The sequence below is a fragment of the Balaenoptera physalus genome, assembly GCF_965194825.1.
Source record: "Balaenoptera physalus genome assembly, contig: HAP1_SCAFFOLD_2028, whole genome shotgun sequence".
NCBI lineage: Eukaryota > Metazoa > Chordata > Mammalia > Artiodactyla > Balaenopteridae > Balaenoptera > Balaenoptera physalus.
The window spans coordinates 62325-84570 of NW_028124776.1; the positions used below are offsets into that span (position 1 = coordinate 62325).

At 46.0% G+C, this 22246-nt stretch overlaps 2 long non-coding RNA genes across 2 annotated transcripts; both read right to left on the bottom strand.

The window, feature by feature from the left end:
• Positions 1 to 457: 457 nt before the first annotated feature.
• Positions 458 to 5341, bottom strand: LOC309654113. The gene is made up of 3 exons (XR_014259878.1): positions 5131 to 5341; positions 2424 to 2476; positions 458 to 654 (listed from the first exon to the last, which is right to left on the bottom strand). It is a non-coding gene; the product is annotated as an uncharacterized lncRNA (long non-coding RNA).
• Positions 5342 to 17318: 11977 nt separating this feature from the next.
• Positions 17319 to 22114, bottom strand: LOC309654112. Its single transcript, XR_014259877.1, has 3 exons — positions 21943 to 22114; positions 19236 to 19288; positions 17319 to 17466 (listed from the first exon to the last, which is right to left on the bottom strand). It is a non-coding gene; the product is annotated as an uncharacterized lncRNA (long non-coding RNA).
• Between the last annotated feature and the right edge of the window lie 132 nt (positions 22115 to 22246).

Below are 22246 nucleotides of genomic sequence, written 5' to 3' on the forward strand. Positions count from 1 at the left end.
TTCAGCAAGGGACCAGGGTTTGGCTAGATTCTCTATTGACTTGTTAGAAATCAGAAGGGTTTCGGCTGCATGTTAACCCGAGAAGGAGACCTGATGGCACAAGCCTTGCTTTCCCATGTCAAATCTCTAAACATGCTTCCCTGAAGAATCCTAAATAACACTGTTTTTACCTGGCTTCTGGTCACTGTAGGTAGCCCTTTCGAAATAAAAGGAGTTTTCACTAAGGAAACACGGTGCTTCCATAGCATGGGTGGGAGCTCCTGCTGTCCTGCTCTAGAGCTACAGGGAAACTTGACGTGAGTGTTTGCCTCAAGCTAAGGCCTGAAAAGCCTTGCTGAAGCGAAAGCGCTTAGCAGTTTCAATTATGTCGTATTCAAAGTTCTGCTTTACTTGAATGTTTCTTCACTTTACCAGACAATAGGCACCCTCGTGTAGGCACCCTTCTTCGTACAAATACAGTGAGTACCAGCAGTCTTCTTTGCTCTTCTAAGAAACATCTAGACCTAGAAGCCTTTCCCAGTCACTCTATGTAATCAGAGTGTAGGGCAACTCGCTGCACCCTTCCTTAGGAAGCTAGGTGGACTCAGCTCTTCAACAGCTCCAGGGATTCTGTTCTCTCACGTCCTACATGCCATGGAAGTCTGCCTCATTGCCCTCTGAGGAGCTTCACTAAGATACACAATCTGCTTCGCCTACCTCTAGGAACTCTTACCCAATGACCCCATACCTACAGGAGAAAGGAGGCTTGCATTCCTACTGGAACCAAAGCACAGTTTTTCTAGTTACACTGCAGGACTTTAGACTAGGCTTCGGCCCTATAGCATACATAGAACGTTCCAAGGATGAGGGAGTTCCATATATGCAGAACACTCTGTGAAGAAAAGTTGATTCAGCAAGGGACCACGGTGTAGCTAGAATCTCTTTGGACTTTTTAGATATAAGAAGGTGTCCGGGTGCATGTTCACCGGAAAAGAAGACTTGAATGCCTAAGCCTTGCGATCCCATTTTAAATCTCTATCCATGCCAGCCTGAGATACCTAAATAACACTATTTTGACTGGCCTCTATTCACTGTGGGCAGCCCTCTGGAAAGAAAAGGAGTTTCTCTAAGGAAACACGGTGCTTCCATAGCATGGGTGGGAGTTCCTCCTCTCATGCTCTAGAGCTACAGGATAACTTGACGTGAGTCCTTGCCTCAAGCTAAGGCCTGAAAAGCCCTGCTGAAGCGAAAGCGCTTAGCATTTTCCATTATGTCGTATTGGAAGTTCTGCTTTACTTGAACGTTTCTTCACTCTACCAGACACTAGGCACCCTAGTGTAGGCACCCTTTTTCGTACAATTACAGTGAGTACCAGCAGTCTCCTTTTCCCTTCTAAGAAACATACAGACCTAGAAGCCTTTCCCAGTCACTCTATGTAATCAGAGTGTAGGGCAACTCGCTGCACCCTTCCTTAGGAAGCTAGGTGGACTCAGCTCTTCAACAGCTCCAGGGATTCTGTTCTCTCACGTCCTACAAGCCACGGAAGCCTGTCTCATTGCCCTCATTGGAGCTACACTAAGAAACACAATCTGCTTCGCCTTCTTCTAGGAACTCTTAACCAAGGACCCCATACCTACAGGAGAAAGGAGGCTTGCATTCCTAATGGAACCAAAGCACAGTTTTTCCTTTTACACTGCAGGACTTTAGAATAGTCTTAGGCCCTATAGCATACATAGAACGTTCCAAGGATGAGGGAGTTCCATATATGCAGAACACTCTGTGAAGAAAAGGTGATTCAGCAAGGGACCAGGGTGTAGCTAGAGTCTCTTTGGACTTTTTAGATATAAGAAGGTGTCCGGGTCATGTTCACCGGAAAAGAAGACCTGAATGCCTAAGCCTTGCGTTCCAATTTAAATCTTTATCCATGCTGCCCATGAGATACCTAAATAACACTGTTTTTGACAGTCCTCTATTCAAGGTGGGCAGCCCTCTGGAAAGAAAAGGAGTTTCTGTAAGGAAACACGGTGCTGCCATAGCATGGGTGGGAGTTCCTCCTGTCATGCTCTAGAGCTACAGGTTAACTTGACGTGAGTGTTTGCCTCAAGCTAAGGCCTGAAAAGCCCTGCTGAAGCGAAAGCGCTTAGCATTTTCCATTATGTCGTATTGGAAGTTCTGCTTTACTTGAACGTTTCTTCACTTTACCAGACACTAGGCACCCTAGTGTAGGCACCCTTTTCGTACCAATACAGTGAGTACCAGCAGTGTCCTTTACCCTTCTAAGAAACGTGCAGACCTAGAAGCCTTTTCCAGTCACACTATGTATTCAGAGTTTAAGGCAACTCGCTGCATCCTTCCTTAGGAAGCTAGGTGGACTCAGCTCTTCAACAGCTCCAGGGATTCTGTTCTGTCACGACCTACATGCCATTGAAATCTGCCTCATTGGCCTCATTGGAGCTACACTAAGAAACACAACCTGCTTCGCCTTCTTCTAGGAACGCTTACCCAAGGACCCCATACCTACAGGAGAAAGGAGGCTTGCATTCCTACTGGAATGTAAGCAAAGTTTTTCCTGTTACACTGCAGGACTTTAGAATAGGTTTAAGCCCGAAGGGTTACATAGAGCGTTCCAAGAATGAGGGAGTTCGATACATGCAGAAAACCCTGTGAAGAAAAGTTGATTCAACATGGGACCAGGGTGTGGCTAGAGTCTCTTCGGACTTTTTAGATATAAGAAGGTGTCCGGGTCATGTTCACCAGAAAAGAACACCTGAATGCCTAAGCCTTGCGTTCCCATTTTAAATCTCTATCCATGCTGCCCTGAGATACCTAAATAACACTGTTTTTGACAGTCCTCTATTCCCTGTGGTCAGCTCTATGGAAAGAAAAGGAGTTACTCTAAGGAAACACGGTGCTTCCATAGCATGGGTTGAGCTCGTGCTGTCCTGCTCTAGAGCTACAGGGAAATTGACGTGAGTCTTTGCCTCAAGCTGATGCCTGAAAAGCCCTGCTGAAGCAAAAGCGCTTAGCATTTTCCATTATGTCGTATTGGAAGTTCTGCTTTACTTGAACGTTTCTTCACTCTACGAGACACTAGGCACTCTAGTGTAGGCACCCTTTTTCGTACAAATACAGTGAGTACTAGCAGTCTCTTTACCCTTCTAGGAAACATCCAGACCTAAAAGCCTTTCCCAGTCACACTATGTATTCAGAGTTTAAGGCAACTCGCTGCACCCTTCCTTAGGAAGCTAGGTGGTCTCAGCTCTTCAACAGCTCCAGGGATTCTGTTCTCTCACGACCTACATGCCATTGAAGTCTGCCTCATTGCCGTCTGTGGAGCTTCACTAAGGTACACAATCTGCTTCGCCTACCTCTAGGACCTCTTACCCAATGACCCCATACCTACAGGAGAAAGGAGGCTTGCATTCCTACTGGAATCTAAGCAAAGTTTTTCCTGTTACACTGCAGGACTTTAGACTAGGCTTCGGCCCTATAGGATACATAGAACGTTCCAAGGATGAGGGAGTTCCATATATGCAGAACACTCTGTGAAGAAAAGTTGATTCAGCAAGGGACCAGGGTGTAGCAAGAGTCTCTTTGGACTTCTTAGATATAAGAAGTTGTCCGGGTGCATGTTCACCGGAAAAGAAGACTTGAATGCCTAAGCCTTGCGTTCCCATTTTAAATCTCTATCCACGCCAGCCTGAGATACCTAAATAACACTGTTTTGACTGGCCTCTATTCACTGTGGGCAGCCCTCTGGAAAGAAAAGGAGTTTCTCTAAGGAAACACGGTGCTTCCATAGCATGGGTGGGAATTCCTCCTGTCATGCTCTAGAGCTACAGGGTAACTTGTCGTGAGTCCTTGCCTCAAGCTAAGGCCTGAAAAGCCCTGCTGAAGCGAAAGCGCTTAGCATTTTCCATTATGTCGTATTGGAAGTTCTGCTTTACTTGAACGTTTCTTCACTCTAACAGACACTAGGCACCCTAGTGTAGGCACCCTTTTTCGTACAACTACAGTGAGTACCAGCAGTCTCCTTTACCCTTCTAAGAAACATCCAGACCTCGAAGCCTTTCCCAGTCACACTATGTATTCAGAGTTTAAGGCAACTCGGTGCACCCTTCCTTAAAAAGCTAGGTGGACTCAGCTCTTCAACAGCTCCAGGGATTCTGTTCTCTCACGACATACATGCCATTGAAGTCTGCCTCATTGCTCTCATTGGAGCTACACTAAGAAACACAATCTGCTTCGCCTTCTTCTAGGAACTCTTACCCAAGGACCCCATACCTACAGGAGAAAGGAGGCTTGCATTCCTACTGGAATCTAAGCAAAGTTGTTCCTGTTACACTGCAGGACTTTAGAATAGGTTTAGGCCCGAAGGGTTACATAGAGCGTTCCAAGAATGAGGAAGTTCGATACATGCAGAAAACCCTGTGAAGAAAAGTTGATTCAGCAAGGGACCAGGGTTTGGCTAGATTCTCTATTGACTTGTTAGAAATCAGAAGGGTTTCGGCTGCATGTTAACCCGAGAAGGAGACCTGATGGCACAAGCCTTGCTTTCCCATGTCAAATCTCTAAACATGCTTCCCTGAAGAATCCTAAATAACACTGTTTTTACCTGGCTTCTGGTCACTGTAGGTAGCCCTCTCGAAATAAAAGGAGTTTTCACTAAGGAAACACGGTGCTTCCATAGCATGGGTGGGAGCTCCTGCTGTCCTGCTCTAGAGCTACAGGGAAACTTGACGTGAGTGTTTGCCTCAAGCTAAGGCCTGAAAAGCCTTGCTGAAGCGAAAGCGCTTAGCAGTTTCCATTATGTCGTATTCAAAGTTCTGCTTTACTTGAATGTTTCTTCACTTTACCAGACAATAGGCACCCTAGTGTAGGCACCCTTTTTCGTAGAAATACAGTGAGTACCAGCAGTCTTCTTTGCTCTTCTAAGAAACATCTAGACCTAGAAGCCTTTCCCAGTCACTCTATGTAATCAGAGTGTAGGGCAACTCGCTGCACCCTTCCTTAGGAAGCTCGGTGGACTCAGCTCTTCAACAGCTCCAGGGATTCTGTTCTCTCACGTCCTACATGCCATGGAAGTCTGCCTCATTGCCCTCTGAGGAGCTTCACTAAGATACACAATCTGCTTCGCCTACCTCTAGGAACTCTTACCCAATGACCCCATACCTACAGGAGAAAGGAGGCTTGCATTCCTACTGGAACCAAAGCACAGTTTTTCTAGTTACACTGCAGGACTTTAGACTAGGCTTCGGCCCTATAGCATACATAGAACGTTCCAAGGATGAGGGAGTTCCATATATGCAGAACACTCTGTGAAGAAAAGTTGATTCAGCAAGGGACCACGGTGTAGCTAGAATCTCTTTGGACTTTTTAGATATAAGAAGGTGTCCGGGTGCATGTTCACCGGAAAAGAAGACTTGAATGCCTAGGCCTTGCGATCCCATTTTAAATCTCTATCCATGCCAGCCTGAGATACCTAAATAACACTATTTTGACTGGCCTCTATTCACTGTGGGCAGCCCTCTGGAAAGAAAAGGAGTTTCTCTAAGGAAACACGGTGCTTCCATAGCATGGGTGGGAGTTCCTCCTCTCATGCTCTAGAGCTACAGCATAACTTGACGTGAGTCCTTGCCTCAAGCTAAGGCCTGAAAAGCCCTGCTGAAGCGAAAGCGCTTAGCATTTTCCATTATGTCGTATTGGAAGTTCTGCTTTACTTGAACGTTTCTTCACTCTACCAGACACTAGGCACCCTAGTGTAGGCACCCTTTTTCGTACAATTACAGTGAGTACCAGCAGTCTCCTTTACCCTTCTAAGAAACATACAGACCTAGAAGCCTTTCCCAGTCACTCTATGTAATCAGAGTGTAGGGCAACTCGCTGCACCCTTCCTTAGGAAGCTAGGTGGACTCAGCTCTTCAACAGCTCCAGGGATTCTGTTCTCTCACGTCCTACAAGCCACGGAAGCCTGTCTCATTGCCCTCATTGGAGCTACACTAAGAAACACAATCTGCTTCGCCTTCTTCTAGGAACTCTTAACCAAGGACCCCATACCTACAGGAGAAAGGAGGCTTGCATTCCTAATGGAACCAAAGCACAGTTTTTCCTTTTACACTGCAGGACTTTAGAATAGTCTTAGGCCCTATAGCATACATAGAACGTTCCAAGGATGAGGGAGTTCCATATATGCAGAACACTCTGTGAAGAAAAGGTGATTCAGCAAGGGACCAGGGTGTAGCTAGAGTCTCTTTGGACTTTTTAGATATAAGAAGGTGTCCGGGTCATGTTCACCGGAAAAGAAGACCTGAATGCCTAAGCCTTGCGTTCCAATTTAAATCTTTATCCATGCTGCCCATGAGATACCTAAATAACACTGTTTTTGACAGTCCTCTATTCAAGGTGGGCAGCCCTCTGGAAAGAAAAGGAGTTTCTGTAAGGAAACACGGTGCTGCCATAGCATGGGTGGGAGTTCCTCCTGGCATGCTCTAGAGCTACAGGTTAACTTGACGTGAGTGTTTGCCTCAAGCTAAGGCCTGAAAAGCCCTGCTGAAGCGCAAGCGCTTAGCATTTTCCATTATGTCGTATTGGAAGTTCTGCTTTACTTGAACGTTTCTTCACTTTACCAGACACTAGGCACCCTAGTGTAGGCACCCTTTTCGTACCAATACAGTGAGTACCAGCAATGTCCTTTACCCTTCTAAGAAACATGCAGACCTAGAAGCCTTTTCCAGTCACACTATGTATTCAGAGTTTAAGGCAACTCGCTGCACCCTTCCTTAGGAAGCTAGGTGGACTCAGCTCTTCAACAGCTCCAGGGATTCTGTTCTGTCACGACCTACATGCCATTGAAATCTGCCTCATTGGCCTCATTGGAGCTACACTAAGAAACACAACCTGCTTCGCCTTCTTCTAGGAACGCTTACCCAAGGACCCCATACCTACAGGAGAAAGGAGGCTTGCATTCCTACTGGAATGTAAGCAAAGTTTTTCCTGTTACACTGCAGGACTTTAGAATAGGTTTAAGCCCGAAGGGTTACATAGAGCGTTCCAAGAATGAGGGAGTTCGATACATGCAGAAAACCCTGTGAAGAAAAGTTGATTCAACATGGGACCAGGGTGTGGCTAGAGTCTCTTCGGACTTTTTAGATATAAGAAGGTGTCCGGGTCATGTTCACCAGAAAAGAACACCTGAATGCCTAAGCCTTGCGTTCCCATTTTAAATCTCTATCCATGCTGCCCTGAGATACCTAAATAACACTGTTTTTGACAGTCCTCTATTCCCTGTGGTCAGCTCTATGGAAAGAAAAGGAGTTTCTCTAAGGAAACACGGTGCTTCCATAGCATGGGTTGAGCTCGTGCTGTCCTGCTCTAGAGCTACAGGGAAATTGACGTGAGTCTTTGCCTCAAGCTGATGCCTGAAAAGCCCTGCTGAAGCAAAAGCGCTTAGCATTTTCCATTATGTCGTATTGGAAGTTCTGCTTTACTTGAACGTTTCTTCACTCTACGAGACACTAGGCACTCTAGTGTAGGCACCCTTTTTCGTACAAATACAGTGAGTACTAGCAGTCTCTTTACCCTTCTAAGAAACATCCAGACCTAAAAGCCTTTCCCAGTCACACTATGTATTCAGAGTTTAAGGCAACTCGCTGCACCCTTCCTTAGGAAGCTAGGTGGTCTCAGCTCTTCAACAGCTCCAGGGATTCTGTTCTCTCACGACCTACATGCCATTGAAGTCTGCCTCATTGCCGTCTGTGGAGCTTCACTAAGATACACAATCTGCTTCGCCTACCTCTAGGACCTCTTACCCAATGACCCCATACCTACAGGAGAAAGGAGGCTTGCATTCCTACTGGAATCTAAGCAAAGTTTTTCCTGTTACACTGCAGGACTTTAAACTAGGCTTCGGCCCTATAGGATACATAGAACGTTCCAAGGATGAGGGAGTTCCATATATGCAGAACACTCTGTGAAGAAAAGTTGATTCAGCAAGGGACCAGGGTGTAGCAAGAGTCTCTTTGGACTTCTTAGATATAAGAAGTTGTCCGGGTGCGTGTTCACCGGAAAAGAAGACTTGAATGCCTAAGCCTTGCGTTCCCATATTAAATCTCTATCCACGCCAGCCTGAGATACCTAAATAACACTGTTTTGACTGGCCTCTATTCACTGTGGGCAGCCCTCTGGAAAGAAAAGGAGTTTCTCTAAGGAAAAACGGTGCTTCCATAGCATGGGTGGGAATTCCTCCTGTCATGCTCTAGAGCTACAGGGTAACTTGTCGTGAGTCCTTGCCTCAAGCTAAGGCCTGAAAAGCCCTGCTGAAGCGAAAGCGCTTAGCATTTTCCATTATGTCGTATTGGAAGTTCTGCTTTACTTGAACGTTTCTTCACTCTAACAGACACTAGGCACCCTAGTGTAGGCACCCTTTTTCGTACAACTACAGTGAGTACCAGCAGTCTCCTTTACCCTTCTAAGAAACATCCAGACCTCGAAGCCTTTCCCAGTCACACTATGTATTCAGAGTTTAAGGCAACTCGGTGCACCCTTCCTTAGAAAGCTAGGTGGACTCAGCTCTTCAACAGCTCCAGGGATTCTGTTCTCTCACGACATACATGCCATTGAAGTCTGCCTCATTGCTCTCATTGGAGCTACACTAAGAAACACAATCTGCTTCGCCTTCTTCTAGGAACTCTTACCCAAGGACCCCATACCTACAGGAGAAAGGAGGCTTGCATTCCTACTGGAATCTAAGCAAAGTTGTTCCTGTTACACTGCAGGACTTTAGAATAGGTTTAGGCCCGAAGGGTTACATAGAGCGTTCCAAGAATGAGGAAGTTCGATACATGCAGAAAACCCTGTGAAGAAAAGTTGATTCAGCAAGGGACCAGGGTTTGGCTAGATTCTCTATTGACTTGTTAGAAATCAGAAGGGTTTCGGCTGCATATTAACCCGAGAAGGAGACCTGATGGCACAAGCCTTGCTTTCCCATGTTAAATCTCTAAACATGCTTCCCTGAAGAATCCTAAATAACACTGTTTTTACCTGGCTTCTGGTCACTGTAGGTAGCCCTCTCGAAATAAAAGGAGTTTTCACTAAGGAAACACGGTGCTTCCATAGCATGGGTGGGAGCTCCTGCTGTCCTGCTCTAGAGCTACAGGGAAACTTGACGTGAGTGTTTGCCTCAAGCTAAGGCCTGAAAAGCCTTGCTGCAGCGAAAGCGCTTAGCAGTTTCCATTATGTCGTATTCAAAGTTCTGCTTTACTTGAATGTTTCTTCACTTTACCAGACAATAGGCACCCTAGTGTAGGCACCCTTTTTCGTAGAAATACAGTGAGTACCAGCAGTCTTCTTTGCTCTTCTAAGAAACATCTAGACCTAAAAGCCTTTCCCAGTCACTCTATGTAATCAGAGTGTAGGGCAACTCGCTGCACCCTTCCTTAGGAAGCTAGGTGGACTCAGCTCTTCAACAGCTCCAGGTATTCTGTTCTCTCACGTCCTACATGCCATGGAAGTCTGCCTCATTGCCCTCTGTGGAGCTTCACTAAGATACACAATCTGCTTCGCCTACCTCTAGGAACTCTTACCCAATGACCCCATACCTACAGGAGAAAGGAGGCTTGCATTCCTACTGGAACCAAAGCACTGTTTTTCCTGTTACACTGCAGGACTTTAGACGAGGCTTCGGCCCTATAGCATTGGTAGAACGTTCCAAGGATGAGGGAGTTCCATATATGCAGAACACTCTGTGAAGAAAAGGTGATTCAGAAAGGGACCAGGGTGTACCTAGAGTCTCTTTGGACTTTTTAGATGTAAGAAGGTGTCCGGGTCATGTTCACCGGAAAAGAAGACCTGAATGCCTAAGCCTTCCGTTCCCATTTTAAATCTGTATCCAGGCTGCCTTGAGATACCTAAATAACACTGTTTTTGACAGTCCTCTATTCACTGTGGGCTGCCCTCTGGAAAGAAAAGGAGTTTCTCTAAGGAAACACGGTGCTTCCATAGCATGGGTGGAGCTCGTGCTTTCCTGCTCTAGAGCTACAGGGAAACTTGACGTGAGCCTTTGCCTCAAGCTAAGGCCTGAAAAGCCCTGCTGAAGCGAAAGCTCTTAGCAGTTTCCATTATGTCGTATTCGAAGTTCTGCTTTACTTTAACGTTTCTTCACGTTTCCATACTCTAGGAACCCTTGTGTAGGCACCCTTTTTCCTACAAATACAGTGAGTACCAGCAGTCTCCTTTGCTTTCTAAGTAACATCCAGACTTAGAAGCCTTTCCCAGTCACTCTATGTAATCAGAGTGTAGGGCAACTTGCTGCACCCTTCCTTAGGAAGCTAGGTAGACTCAACTCTTCAACAGTTCCAGGGATTCTGTTCTCTCACGTCCTATATGCCATGGAATCTGCCTCATTGCCCTCTTTGGAGCTTCCCTAAGATACACAATCTGCTTCGCCTACCTCTAGGAACTCTTACCCAATGACCCCATACCTACAGGAGAAAGGAGGCTTGCATTCCTACTGGAACCAAATCACCGTTTTTCCTGTTACACTGCAGGACTTTAGACTAGGCTTGGGCCCTTTAGCTTTGGTAGAACGTTCCAAGGATGAGGGAGTTCCATATATGTAAAACACTCTGTGAAGAAAAGTTGATTCAGCAAGGGACCACGGTTTAGCTAGAGTCTCTTTGGACTTTTTAGATATAAGAATGTGTCCGGGTGCGTGTTCACCGGAAAAGAAGACTTGAATGCCTAAGCCTTGCGTTCCCATTTTAAATCTCTATCCATGCCAGCCTGAGATACCTAAATAACACTGCTTTGACTGGCCTCTATTCACTGTGGGCAGCCCTCTGGAAAGAAAAGGAGTTTCTCTAAGGAAACACGGTGCTTCCCTAGCATGGGTGGGAGTTCCTCCTGTCATGCTCTAGAGCTACAGGGTAACTTGACGTGAGTCCTTGCCTCAAGCTAAGGCCTGAAAAGCCCTGCTGAAGCGAAAGCGCTTAGCATTTTCCATTATGTCGTATTGGAAGTTCTGCTTTACTTGAACGTTTCTTCACTCTACCAGACACTAGGCACCCTAGTGTAGGCACCCTTTTTCCTACACATACATTGAGTACCAGCAGTCTCCTTTGCTCTTCTAAGTAACATCCAGACTTAGAAGCCTTTCCCAGTCACTCTATGTATTCAGAGTGTAGGGCAACTCGCTGCACCCTTCCTTAGGAAGTTAGGTGGACTCAGCTCTTCAACAGCTCCAGGAATTCTGTTCTCTCACGACATACATGCCATTGAAGTCTGCCTCATTGCTCTCATTGGAGCTACACTAAGAAACACAATCTGCTTCGCCTTCTTCTAGGAACTCTTACCCAAGGACCCCATACCTACAGGAGAAAGGAGGCTTGCATTCCTACTGGAATCTAAGCAAAGTTGTTCCTGTTACACTGCAGGACTTTAGAATAGGTTTAGGCCCGAAGGGTTACATAGAGCGTTCCAAGAATGAGGAAGTTCGATACATGCAGAAAACCCTGTGAAGAAAAGTTGATTCAGCAAGGGACCAGGGTTTGGCTAGATTCTCTATTGACTTGTTAGAAATCAGAAGGGTTTCGGCTGCATGTTAACCCGAGAAGGAGACCTGATGGCACAAGCCTTGCTTTCCCATGTCAAATCTCTAAACATGCTTCCCTGAAGAATCCTAAATAACACTTTTACCTGGCTTCTGGTCACTGTAGGTAGCCCTCTCGAAATAAAAGGAGTTTTCACTAAGGAAACACGGTGCTTCCATAGCATGGGTGGGAGCTCCTGCTGTCCTGCTCTAGAGCTACAGGGAAACTTGACGTGAGTGTTTGCCTCAAGCTAAGGCCTGAAAAGCCTTGCTGAAGCGAAAGCGCTTAGCAGTTTCAATTATGTCGTATTCAAAGTTCTGCTTTACTTGAATGTTTCTTCACTTTACCAGACAATAGGCACCCTCGTGTAGGCACCCTTCTTCGTACAAATACAGTGAGTACCAGCAGTCTTCTTTGCTCTTCTAAGAAACATCTAGACCTAGAAGCCTTTCCCAGTCACTCTATGTAATCAGAGTGTACGGCAACTCGCTGCACCCTTCCTTAGGAAGCTAGGTGGACTCAGCTCTTCAACAGCTCCAGGGATTCTGTTCTCTCATGTCCTACATGTCATGGAAGTCTGCCTCATTGCCCTCTGAGGAGCTTCACTAAGATACACAATCTGCTTCGCCTACCTCTAGGAACTCTTACCCAATGACCCCATACCTACAGGAGAAAGGAGGCTTGCATTCCTACTGGAACCAAATCACCGTTTTTCCTGTTACACTGCAGGACTTTAGACTAGGCTTCGGCCCTTTAGCTTTGGTAGAACGTTCCAAGGATGAGGGAGTTCCATATATGTAAAACACTCTGTGAAGAAAAGTTGATTCAGCAAGGGACCACGGTTTAGCTAGAGTCTCTTTGGACTTTTTAGATATAAGAATGTGTCCGGGTGCGTGTTCACCGGAAAAGAAGACTTGAATGCCTAAGCCTTGCGTTCCCATTTTAAATCTCTATCCATGCCAGCCTGAGATACCTAAATAACACTGCTTTGACTGGCCTCTATTCACTGTGGGCAGCTCTCTGGAAAGAAAAGGAGTTTCTCTAAGGAAACACGGTGCTTCCCTAGCATGGGTGGGAGTTCCTCCTGTCATGCTCTAGAGCTACAGGGTAACTTGACGTGAGTCCTTGCCTCAAGCTAAGGCCTGAAAAGCCCTGCTGAAGCGAAAGCGCTTAGCATTTTCCATTATGTCGTATTGGAAGTTCTGCTTTACTTGAACGTTTCTTCACTCTACCAGACACTAGGCACCCTAGTGTAGGCACCCTTTTTCCTACAAATACATTGAGTACCAGCAGTCTCCTTTGCTCTTCTAAGTAACATCCAGACTTAGAAGCCTTTCCCAGTCACTCTATGTATTCAGAGTGTAGGACAACTCGCTGCACCCTTCCTTAGGAAGTTAGGTGGACTCAGCTCTTCAACAGCTCCAGGAATTCTGTTCTCTCACGACATACATGCCATTGAAGTCTGCCTCATTGCTCTCATTGGAGCTACACTAAGAAACACAATCTGCTTCGCCTTCTTCTAGGAACTCTTACCCAAGGACCCCATACCTACAGGAGAAAGGAGGCTTGCATTCCTACTGGAATCTAAGCAAAGTTGTTCCTGTTACACTGCAGGACTTTAGAATAGGTTTAGGCCCGAAGGGTTACATAGAGCGTTCCAAGAATGAGGAAGTTCGATACATGCAGAAAACCCTGTGAAGAAAAGTTGATTCAGCAAGGGACCAGGGTTTGGCTAGATTCTCTATTGACTTGTTAGAAATCAGAAGGGTTTCGGCTGCATGTTAACCCGAGAAGGAGACCTGATGGCACAAGCCTTGCTTTCCCATGTCAAATCTCTAAACATGCTTCCCTGAAGAATCCTAAATAACACTGTTTTTACCTGGCTTCTGGTCACTGTAGGTAGCCCTCTCGAAATAAAAGGAGTTTTCACTAAGGAAACACGGTGCTTCCATAGCATGGGTGGGAGCTCCTGCTGTCCTGCTCTAGAGCTACAGGGAAACTTGACGTGAGTGTTTGCCTCAAGCTAAGGCCTGAAAAGCCTTGCTGAAGCGAAAGCGCTTAGCAGTTTCAATTATGTCGTATTCAAAGTTCTGCTTTACTTGAATGTTTCTTCACTTTACCAGACAATAGGCACCCTCGTGTAGGCACCCTTCTTCGTACAAATACAGTGAGTACCAGCAGTCTTCTTTGCTCTTCTAAGAAACATCTAGACCTAGAAGCCTTTCCCAGTCACTCTATGTAATCAGAGTGTAGGGCAACTCGCTGCACCCTTCCTTAGGAAGCTAGGTGGACTCAGCTCTTCAACAGCTCCAGGGATTCTGTTCTCTCACGTCCTACATGCCATGGAAGTCTGCCTCATGGCCCTCTGAGGAGCTTCACTAAGATACACAATCTGCTTCGCCTACCTCTAGGAACTCTTACCCAATGACCCCATACCTACAGGAGAAAGGAGGCTTGCATTCCTACTGGAACCAAAGCACAGTTTTTCTAGTTACACTGCAGGACTTTAGACTAGGCTTCGGCCCTATAGCATACATAGAACGTTCCAAGGATGAGGGAGTTCCATATATGCAGAACACTCTGTGAAGAAAAGTTGATTCAGCAAGGGACCACGGTGTAGCTAGAATCTCTTTGGACTTTTTAGATATAAGAAGGTGTCCGGGTGCATGTTCACCGGAAAAGAAGACTTGAATGCCTAAGCCTTGCGATCCCATTTTAAATCTCTATCCATGCCAGCCTGAGATACCTAAATAACACTATTTTGACTGGCCTCTATTCACTGTGGGCAGCCCTCTGGAAAGAAAAGGAGTTTCTGTAAGGAAACACGGTGCTGCCATAGCATGGGTGGGAGTTCCTCCTGTCATGCTCTAGAGCTACAGGGAAACTTGACGTGAGTGTTTGCCTCAAGCTAAGGCCTGAAAAGCCCTGCTGAAGCGAAAGCGCTTAGCATTTTCCATTATGTCGTATTGGAAGTTCTGCTTTACTTGAACGTTTCTTCACTTTACCAGACACTAGGCACCCTAGTGTAGGCACCCTTTTCGTACCAATACAGTGAGTACCAGCAGTGTCCTTTACCCTTCTAAGAAACATGCAGACCTAGAAGCCTTTTCCAGTCACACTATGTATTCAGAGTTTAAGGCAACTCGCTGCACCCTTCCTTAGGAAGCTAGGTGGACTCAGCTCTTCAACAGCTCCAGGGATTCTGTTCTGTCACGACCTACATGCCATTGAAATCTGCCTCATTGGCCTCATTGGAGCTACACTAAGAAACACAACCTGCTTCGCCTTCTTCTAGGAACGCTTACCCAAGGACCCCATACCTACAGGAGAAAGGAGGCTTGCATTCCTACTGGAATGTAAGCAAAGTTTTTCCTGTTACACTGCAGGACTTTAGAATAGGTTTAAGCCCGAAGGGTTACATAGAGCGTTCCAAGAATGAGGGAGTTCGATACATGCAGAAAACCCTGTGAAGAAAAGTTGATTCAACATGGGACCAGGGTGTGGCTAGAGTCTCTTCGGACTTTTTAGATATAAGAAGGTGTCCGGGTCATGTTCACCAGAAAAGAACACCTGAATGCCTAAGCCTTGCGTTCCCATTTTAAATCTCTATCCATGCTGCCCTGAGATACCTAAATAACACTGTTTTTGACAGTCCTCTATTCCCTGTGGTCAGCTCTATGGAAAGAAAAGGAGTTTCTCTAAGGAAACACGGTGCTTCCATAGCATGGGTTGAGCTCGTGCTGTCCTGCTCTAGAGCTACAGGGAAATTGACGTGAGTCTTTGCCTCAAGCTGATGCCTGAAAAGCCCTGCTGAAGCAAAAGCGCTTAGCATTTTCCATTATGTCGTATTGGAAGTTCTGCTTTACTTGAACGTTTCTTCACTCTACGAGACACTAGGCACTCTAGTGTAGGCACCCTTTTTCGTACAAATACAGTGAGTACTAGCAGTCTCTTTACCCTTCTAGGAAACATCCAGACCTAAAAGCCTTTCCCAGTCACACTATGTATTCAGAGTTTAAGGCAACTCGCTGCACCCTTCCTTAGGAAGCTAGGTGGTCTCAGCTCTTCAACAGCTCCAGGGATTCTGTTCTCTCACGACCTACATGCCATTGAAGTCTGCCTCATTGCCGTCTGTGGAGCTTCACTAAGGTACACAATCTGCTTCGCCTACCTCTAGGACCTCTTACCCAATGACCCCATACTTACAGGAGAAAGGAGGCTTGCATTCCTACTGGAATCTAAGCAAAGTTTTTCCTGTTACACTGCAGGACTTTAGACTAGGCTTCGGCCCTATAGGATACATAGAACGTTCCAAGGATGAGGGAGTTCCATATATGCAGAACACTCTGTGAAGAAAAGTTGATTCAGCAAGGGACCAGGGTGTAGCAAGAGTCTCTTTGGACTTCTTAGATATAAGAAGTTGTCCGGGTGCATGTTCACCGGAAAAGAAGACTTGAATGCCTAAGCCTTGCGTTCCCATTTTAAATCTCTATCCACGCCAGCCTGAGATACCTAAATAACACTGTTTTGACTGGCCTCTATTCACTGTGGGCAGCCCTCTGGAAAGAAAAGGAGTTTCTCTAAGGAAACACGGTGCTTCCATAGCATGGGTGGGAATTCCTCCTGTCATGCTCTAGAGCTACAGGGTAACTTGTCGTGAGTCCTTGCCTCAAGCTAAGGCCTGAAAAGCCCTGCTGAAGCGAAAGCGCTTAGCATTTTCCATTATGTCGTATTGGAAGTTCTGCTTTACTTGAACGTTTCTTCACTCTAACAGACACTAGGCACCCTAGTGTAGGCACCCTTTTTCGTACAACTACAGTGAGTACCAGCAGTCTCCTTTACCCTTCTAAGAAACATCCAGACCTCGAAGCCTTTCCCAGTCACACTATGTATTCAGAGTTTAAGGCAACTCGGTGCACCCTTCCTTAAAAAGCTAGGTGGACTCAGCTCTTCAACAGCTCCAGGGATTCTGTTCTCTCACGACATACATGCCATTGAAGTCTGCCTCATTGCTCTCATTGGAGCTACACTAAGAAACACAATCTGCTTCGCCTTCTTCTAGGAACTCTTACCCAAGGACCCCATACCTACAGGAGAAAGGAGGCTTGCATTCCTACTGGAATCTAAGCAAAGTTGTTCCTGTTACACTGCAGGACTTTAGAATAGGTTTAGGCCCGAAGGGTTACATAGAGCGTTCCAAGAATGAGGAAGTTCGATACATGCAGAAAACCCTGTGAAGAAAAGTTGATTCAGCAAGGGACCAGGGTTTGGCTAGATTCTCTATTGACTTGTTAGAAATCAGAAGGGTTTCGGCTGCATGTTAACCCGAGAAGGAGACCTGATGGCACAAGCCTTGCTTTCCCATGTCAAATCTCTAAACATGCTTCCCTGAAGAATCCTAAATAACACTGTTTTTACCTGGCTTCTGGTCACTGTAGGTAGCCCTCTCGAAATAAAAGGAGTTTTCACTAAGGAAACACGGTGCTTCCATAGCATGGGTGGGAGCTCCTGCTGTCCTGCTCTAGAGCTACAGGGAAACTTGACGTGAGTGTTTGCCTCAAGCTAAGGCCTGAAAAGCCTTGCTGAAGCGAAAGCGCTTAGCAGTTTCCATTATGTCGTATTCAAAGTTCTGCTTTACTTGAATGTTTCTTCACTTTACCAGACAATAGGCACCCTAGTGTAGGCACCCTTTTTCGTAGAAATACAGTGAGTACCAGCAGTCTTCTTTGCTCTTCTAAGAAACATCTAGACCTAGAAGCCTTTCCCAGTCACTCTATGTAATCAGAGTGTAGGGCAACTCGCTGCACCCTTCCTTAGGAAGCTCGGTGGACTCAGCTCTTCAACAGCTCCAGGGATTCTGTTCTCTCACGTCCTACATGCCATGGAAGTCTGCCTCATTGCCCTCTGAGGAGCTTCACTAAGATACACAATCTGCTTCGCCTACCTCTAGGAACTCTTACCCAATGACCCCATACCTACAGGAGAAAGGAGGCTTGCATTCCTACTGGAACCAAAGCACAGTTTTTCTAGTTACACTGCAGGACTTTAGACTAGGCTTCGGCCCTATAGCATACATAGAACGTTCCAAGGATGAGGGAGTTCCATATATGCAGAACACTCTGTGAAGAAAAGTTGATTCAGCAAGGGACCACGGTGTAGCTAGAATCTCTTTGGACTTTTTAGATATAAGAAGGTGTCCGGGTGCATGTTCACCGGAAAAGAAGACTTGAATGCCTAGGCCTTGCGATCCCATTTTAAATCTCTATCCATGCCAGCCTGAGATACCTAAATAACACTATTTTGACTGGCCTCTATTCACTGTGGGCAGCCCTCTGGAAAGAAAAGGAGTTTCTCTAAGGAAACACGGTGCTTCCATAGCATGGGTGGGAGTTCCTCCTCTCATGCTCTAGAGCTACAGCATAACTTGACGTGAGTCCTTGCCTCAAGCTAAGGCCTGAAAAGCCCTGCTGAAGCGAAAGCGCTTAGCATTTTCCATTATGTCGTATTGGAAGTTCTGCTTTACTTGAACGTTTCTTCACTCTACCAGACACTAGGCACCCTAGTGTAGGCACCCTTTTTCGTACAATTACAGTGAGTACCAGCAGTCTCCTTTACCCTTCTAAGAAACATACAGACCTAGAAGCCTTTCCCAGTCACTCTATGTAATCAGAGTGTAGGGCAACTCGCTGCACCCTTCCTTAGGAAGCTAGGTGGACTCAGCTCTTCAACAGCTCCAGGGATTCTGTTCTCTCACGTCCTACAAGCCACGGAAGCCTGTCTCATTGCCCTCATTGGAGCTACACTAAGAAACACAATCTGCTTCGCCTTCTTCTAGGAACTCTTAACCAAGGACCCCATACCTACAGGAGAAAGGAGGCTTGCATTCCTAATGGAACCAAAGCACAGTTTTTCCTTTTACACTGCAGGACTTTAGAATAGTCTTAGGCCCTATAGCATACATAGAACGTTCCAAGGATGAGGGAGTTCCATATATGCAGAACACTCTGTGAAGAAAAGGTGATTCAGCAAGGGACCAGGGTGTAGCTAGAGTCTCTTTGGACTTTTTAGATATAAGAAGGTGTCCGGGTCATGTTCACCGGAAAAGAAGACCTGAATGCCTAAGCCTTGCGTTCCAATTTAAATCTTTATCCATGCTGCCCATGAGATACCTAAATAACACTGTTTTTGACAGTCCTCTATTCAAGGTGGGCAGCCCTCTGGAAAGAAAAGGAGTTTCTGTAAGGAAACACGGTGCTGCCATAGCATGGGTGGGAGTTCCTCCTGGCATGCTCTAGAGCTACAGGTTAACTTGACGTGAGTGTTTGCCTCAAGCTAAGGCCTGAAAAGCCCTGCTGAAGCGCAAGCGCTTAGCATTTTCCATTATGTCGTATTGGAAGTTCTGCTTTACTTGAACGTTTCTTCACTTTACCAGACACTAGGCACCCTAGTGTAGGCACCCTTTTCGTACCAATACAGTGAGTACCAGCAATGTCCTTTACCCTTCTAAGAAACATGCAGACCTAGAAGCCTTTTCCAGTCACACTATGTATTCAGAGTTTAAGGCAACTCGCTGCACCCTTCCTTAGGAAGCTAGGTGGACTCAGCTCTTCAACAGCTCCAGGGATTCTGTTCTGTCACGACCTACATGCCATTGAAATCTGCCTCATTGGCCTCATTGGAGCTACACTAAGAAACACAACCTGCTTCGCCTTCTTCTAGGAACGCTTACCCAAGGACCCCATACCTACAGGAGAAAGGAGGCTTGCATTCCTACTGGAATGTAAGCAAAGTTTTTCCTGTTACACTGCAGGACTTTAGAATAGGTTTAAGCCCGAAGGGTTACATAGAGCGTTCCAAGAATGAGGGAGTTCGATACATGCAGAAAACCCTGTGAAGAAAAGTTGATTCAACATGGGACCAGGGTGTGGCTAGAGTCTCTTCGGACTTTTTAGATATAAGAAGGTGTCCGGGTTATGTTCACCAGAAAAGAACACCTGAATGCCTAAGCCTTGCGTTCCCATTTTAAATCTCTATCCATGCTGCCCTGAGATACCTAAATAACACTGTTTTTGACAGTCCTCTATTCCCTGTGGTCAGCTCTATGGAAAGAAAAGGAGTTTCTCTAAGGAAACACGGTGCTTCCATAGCATGGGTTGAGCTCGTGCTGTCCTGCTCTAGAGCTACAGGGAAATTGACGTGAGTCTTTGCCTCAAGCTGATGCCTGAAAAGCCCTGCTGAAGCAAAAGCGCTTAGCATTTTCCATTATGTCGTATTGGAAGTTCTGCTTTACTTGAACGTTTCTTCACTCTACGAGACACTAGGCACTCTAGTGTAGGCACCCTTTTTCGTACAAATACAGTGAGTACTAGCAGTCTCTTTACCCTTCTAAGAAACATCCAGACCTAAAAGCCTTTCCCAGTCACACTATGTATTCAGAGTTTAAGGCAACTCGCTGCACCCTTCCTTAGGAAGCTAGGTGGTCTCAGCTCTTCAACAGCTCCAGGGATTCTGTTCTCTCACGACCTACATGCCATTGAAGTCTGCCTCATTGCCGTCTGTGGAGCTTCACTAAGATACACAATCTGCTTCGCCTACCTCTAGGACCTCTTACCCAATGACCCCATACCTACAGGAGAAAGGAGGCTTGCATTCCTACTGGAATCTAAGCAAAGTTTTTCCTGTTACACTGCAGGACTTTAAACTAGGCTTCGGCCCTATAGGATACATAGAACGTTCCAAGGATGAGGGAGTTCCATATATGCAGAACACTCTGTGAAGAAAAGTTGATTCAGCAAGGGACCAGGGTGTAGCAAGAGTCTCTTTGGACTTCTTAGATATAAGAAGTTGTCCGGGTGCATGTTCACCGGAAAAGAAGACTTGAATGCCTAAGCCTTGCGTTCCCATATTAAATCTCTATCCACGCCAGCCTGAGATACCTAAATAACACTGTTTTGACTGGCCTCTATTCACTGTGGGCAGCCCTCTGGAAAGAAAAGGAGTTTCTCTAAGGAAAAACGGTGCTTCCATAGCATGGGTGGGAATTCCTCCTGTCATGCTCTAGAGCTACAGGGTAACTTGTCGTGAGTCCTTGCCTCAAGCTAAGGCCTGAAAAGCCCTGCTGAAGCGAAAGCGCTTAGCATTTTCCATTATGTCGTATTGGAAGTTCTGCTTTACTTGAACGTTTCTTCACTCTAACAGACACTAGGCACCCTAGTGTAGGCACCCTTTTTCGTACAACTACAGTGAGTACCAGCAGTCTCCTTTACCCTTCTAAGAAACATCCAGACCTCGAAGCCTTTCCCAGTCACACTATGTATTCAGAGTTTAAGGCAACTCGGTGCACCCTTCCTTAGAAAGCTAGGTGGACTCAGCTCTTCAACAGCTCCAGGGATTCTGTTCTCTCACGACATACATGCCATTGAAGTCTGCCTCATTGCTCTCATTGGAGCTACACTAAGAAACACAATCTGCTTCGCCTTCTTCTAGGAACTCTTACCCAAGGACCCCATACCTACAGGAGAAAGGAGGCTTGCATTCCTACTGGAATCTAAGCAAAGTTGTTCCTGTTACACTGCAGGACTTTAGAATAGGTTTAGGCCCGAAGGGTTACATAGAGCGTTCCAAGAATGAGGAAGTTCGATACATGCAGAAAACCCTGTGAAGAAAAGTTGATTCAGCAAGGGACCAGGGTTTGGCTAGATTCTCTATTGACTTGTTAGAAATCAGAAGGGTTTCGGCTGCATATTAACCCGAGAAGGAGACCTGATGGCACAAGCCTTGCTTTCCCATGTTAAATCTCTAAACATGCTTCCCTGAAGAATCCTAAATAACACTGTTTTTACCTGGCTTCTGGTCACTGTAGGTAGCCCTCTCGAAATAAAAGGAGTTTTCACTAAGGAAACACGGTGCTTCCATAGCATGGGTGGGAGCTCCTGCTGTCCTGCTCTAGAGCTACAGGGAAACTTGACGTGAGTGTTTGCCTCAAGCTAAGGCCTGAAAAGCCTTGCTGCAGCGAAAGCGCTTAGCAGTTTCCATTATGTCGTATTCAAAGTTCTGCTTTACTTGAATGTTTCTTCACTTTACCAGACAATAGGCACCCTAGTGTAGGCACCCTTTTTCGTAGAAATACAGTGAGTACCAGCAGTCTTCTTTGCTCTTCTAAGAAACATCTAGACCTAAAAGCCTTTCCCAGTCACTCTATGTAATCAGAGTGTAGGGCAACTCGCTGCACCCTTCCTTAGGAAGCTAGGTGGACTCAGCTCTTCAACAGCTCCAGGGATTCTGTTCTCTCACGTCCTACATGCCATGGAAGTCTACCTCATTGCCCTCTGAGGAGCTTCACTAAGATACACAATCTGCTTCGCCTACCTCTAGGAACTCTTACCCAATGACCCCATACCTACAGGAGAAAGGAGGCTTGCATTCCTACTGGAACCAAAGCACAGTTTTTCTAGTTACACTGCAGGACTTTAGACTAGGCTTCGGCCCTATAGCATACATAGAACGTTCCAAGGATGAGGGAGTTCCATATATGCAGAACACTCTGTGAAGAAAAGTTGATTCAGCAAGGGACCACGGTGTAGCTAGAATTTCTTTGGACTTTTTAGATATAAGAAGGTGTCCGGGTGCATGTTCACCGGAAAAGAAGACTTGAATGCCTAAGCCTTGCGATCCCATTTTAA